The sequence below is a fragment of the Talpa occidentalis genome, unplaced genomic scaffold, assembly GCF_014898055.3.
Source record: "Talpa occidentalis isolate TD23 unplaced genomic scaffold, MPIMG_talOcc4v2.1 talOcc4.11, whole genome shotgun sequence".
NCBI lineage: Eukaryota > Metazoa > Chordata > Mammalia > Eulipotyphla > Talpidae > Talpa > Talpa occidentalis.
The window spans coordinates 83,650,301-83,654,524 of record NW_023601104.1 but is presented as its reverse complement, the minus strand read 5'-3'; positions in this window follow the sequence as shown (position 1 = coordinate 83,654,524).

Genomic DNA, 4,224 nt, shown 5'->3' with positions numbered 1-4,224 from the left:
ATTTTCTCTCATAGGCAAAGGGGAGCCTCTGGGAATATGGGAGAGGGAGTATGAGCAGTGGAATAATAACACAGCACCTGCTTTGGAGAATGGGTTCTTTAAGACCAAGGGAAAATTTAAAAATGTAATAATAATGTTATGATTGATAAGTAATATACGCAGACTTGCGAGTGTAGAACGGAAATTCCGTCCACTATCTACAGTCCATCCTCCACAGTCATGCAAGGGGCAGTCATAAATATTTCCATTATTACTTGAAAGACTTAAAAGTGAAGACTGGAGGTGAGTAGTGGTGACAGAAGGGAACAGAAGAATCATGGGAGAGAAGAAGGAATCGCGTTCTTGCATAAATGATCCAGATGGGCAAATATCTGTCTCAGGGGCCCCTTCTTCATCCGACTATTCACTGCTCACTTCTCTGTAACACCCCACCTCTGTCTTGACCTAGAAACACATTTTTAAACATCTTTTGATCTGTACAGGAATATCCATCCATAGGAAAGTTGAGGACATTTTAAAGCTTTTTACTGGATGCAATAAATGAATGAAATCTAATAAAAGTTTGAAAGATGGTAGGATTATATAAACAGGATACTGTCAGCATTAAGGGTTTTGAGTGTGTGTGTTGTGTAATTAATAGATGTCAAACACTGCAGTGAATTGACTTTTGCAGTTACTTCTATGTCCATTGCCTCTATTGTGATTGGACTTGTATGGTTAAAGATGGTTTTTAAATCCCAATCTCTGCATGTCACTAATAATTTTAAATAACACAAATAGCATTAGATGTGTATTATGCTTTCAACCTGATTTTATATCTGAAATGCTTCTTATATAACCTGTCACATAGTCCAATGGTTAGCAATTATAGTAAATCAGATTGAGTACCAAATATTTTCCCTTTTCTAACAGCACAATGAAATGTCTTCTCTACCCCAAACATCAAATACACCCAAGATGACCTGCCTAAAATAATGTCATCTAAAGTATATGGATATCACCAGGAAAGCATGAAATAAATTTTAGCCCAAGGCATCGCTTCAGGATAAAACTATCAAGGAAAAAATAGTTTTTCAGTGGCTGTAAAGAGAATATGGAAGAGATATTTACACCAGCCTCTGTTTCTCCTTATTCTTCGTCATCGCTCTTACTGCCAGTTTAATTGTCAACCTGTCTCTTGAGTTTCATACCTTTTCCAAATGTGTTTTCCCCTCCGCCTTATCTCTTCAAAGCCATCAGTCACACAGCAGATTTGTAATGAACTTGCTCTCTGCCAAGGAAAGAAAAAAAAAGTGACATCATTTCCAAAAAGGGGGAGATCAGCACTTTAATCTCAGTGAGATAGAAAATAGAACAAAGGAAATGTCTGGCAGGACTGAAAGGGGAAGGATGAGGCCGGAGCACTCTCTTTAGACTCTCCATGCGCTGTGCACTGCTCCCTACAAACTTGGGATGCATTTGTTTTCCATTCTCATCATTTCCTGCTGACCATGGAAGGTCTTGTCTGGACATAATTACTGAATAAGGGGTAGGGTATTCTCTCTGCCTGTTTTTTCTAGTTTGGTGAGACAGAGTGGGGATGGAGTGTTTAAATGTTTATTACACAGTTTCAAAGTGTATGCAACATTTTAAAATTTTAATATGAAGTAGCTCACTCTTGAACCTGGTTAGGCAGGTGTATTCTAGCTGCAGTGAAACTAAAATTAAATCAGAATGAAAAGAGACGGTTGTGGAAGGAAGTCAGAGCAAGCTGTTCCATTTTAATCACTGAAGAACCCATCAGACCAAATTACAGACATATGAATCAAAGGTAATGTGGGCATTAACTGAAGACTCACAGGCTATTAAAACAGCTGTTTACAATAATGTGCTATATAATCAGAATTATTTTATGAAAATATAATCTTCCAGAATAACCACGCTGGAAAGAAATGTGGGATCTTTCCAGTTACCACGCTTTTAGCTTCTTTGGGGCCATGTGCAGGATATTATCAAACATGTACCATTTGTCAGAGAAATGTGATGAATAGCCCTTGATAAAACAATAGCAAGAACTTTCTTTTTCAAGTGAAGCTGGTGCAGAATTAGACATGTGTTTTGGGCATGAATTCCCCAGGCCACAAGTTCAGGTGTGCCAAGAATGTAACTTTATTTCTTTGTTGCTTAATTTCTGTCTGGTATCTTCATTTCTGCTTTTATCGAAAATCCTAACTCTAAGTCAGTTCATGGTAAGCTCATTTAATACCAGATTTTGCCCTTACCCCCGGTCCCTTGTGTAGATCTCAGTTTCATGGATTTTACTGAATGTCTGGGTTCTGTCCCCAGCACCAGCTATGAACGCTGGTATCTGAGGTGTGGAGCACCCCAACTATTTTGAACACCTCCCATCTTTCCCCCACAAAGCATTCAAGTCCCCAGGGTATCACTGGCCATCATTTTAGAGGATATTATGTGTCACTGGCATCTCCATGAAATATGTGCCGCTCCTTCGGCCACTTCTCAGTCCCTGCACATCCCCCAGCATGGGGGCAAGAGATAAGAACCCTCCACATGTTCTTCTGTCCTGCTCTGTGGCAAATGAACACGGGGGAACCATTATAGACCTCCCTTCCTATATTAAATGGGCCACATTTTCTACCTCACTGCTGTGCCTGCACTCTGGCAAGCCAAGAGTTGGGGAAATTGGTGACTATTAGGTTTTCATCACTGACATTTGGTCCAGAAAAGTCACATCCTGGCCCATAAATGATCTATTGGCTCTTGGTACTCACCAACTCCCTGGGATGTGACTCAAGAAGGAGGATGTGACAAGATTCAGAGCCCCCTCTCAGATGTCCAGACCACCAATTTATTTTATTGCTCTACTGACTGACTTTCCTCTTCTCTCACAACCTAGATAGATTTTGACTCCTCAGAGAGGGAACGTTCATGTGAAATCCAATTACTGAAAACCCCAGTCAATCATGGACATGATTTTTGAGATTCAATAACTTCAGCCTTTCAAACAAAACCAAAAATTTCATTTTCTAACAATGATCTCAACAATAAGTTTTAAAAGTTTAGTTTGAGGGCCTCCCCGGTGGCGCAGCAGTTGAGTGCTGGGTTGTGAAGCTGCCTGCAGCCTCTTCAGCGCTGGTTCGATCCCCAGCTGCTCCCTGGCTACTGGAGGAGGGTCCCACATGGTGCGCAGACCTCTCCTGCCACCCGCTGCTCCCCTCAGCAGTGTACTTCAGTCAATCTGCCTGTTCTGCTCCCCACTCTGTCTCTTGTGAATCCTCTCACCCCCCGCACCTCTGGCCTTTACCCCAGTTCTTGTGTACATAACAATAAATCTAAAAAAAAAAAAAATAGAGAATGATAATGATTGCTTAGTTGTTCATTCTCCAGACTCAAGAGGCCTGCTCTGGGAATGTATGCTATTCCCCATTTCCACTTCCTTCCACATGGCCCCTTCTCTTGACTTGAGCTCATTTCAATGTGTTTCTTTTTCTTGTAACCAAATGAGTCCTGACAGCAGCAGATGCAGTGAGTGATCCCAATCAATTTGCAGGCTCTTTTGTTTCAGGCAATAAGAGTAGCAGACTTTCTCATCTTGTATAAAAAGTCTGACCACATGGTACCATGAGATTTTCAGAAGAGCATAACCAACGGTGCTTATTAGAATCACTAAGAAATACAGTTAGAAAAAAAGAAAAGGAAATGCTGTCATGATCTCTTCTACTGTCATAGCTCTAAGGGTAACAGCTAGTTCAGTCATGGTTCCTGAATACAAATGAACAAATTACGAGGCAATTGTTAAAAATGGAAGACTCCATCTGATCCTATTCCCCTGAATTATATACAATGTTATAAACCAATATTGCCACAATAAAAACAAAATAAAGTCAAATTCTTCAAAGTTTAAATTCCATAGGCAGGTACTGGAGCCAGGAATCTGAATCATTTAGTGGAAGGACCATGTAACACCTGTTAAGATCTGACTACTTGGGCCTCCCCTGGTGGCGCAGCAGTTGAGCGCTGGGGTACGAAGCTGTCCGCAGCCTCTGCAGCACCGGTTCAATCCCCGGCCACCGGCGAGAGTCCCACATGGCTCGCAGACCTCTCCTGCCACGCCCGCTGCTCCCCTCAGCAGCGTATTTCATCACTCTGCCTGTTCTGTTCCCCGCTCTGGCTCTGGTGAATTCTCTCACTGTAGGGTAAAGAAAATGTCAGGCTTTTCTGCCC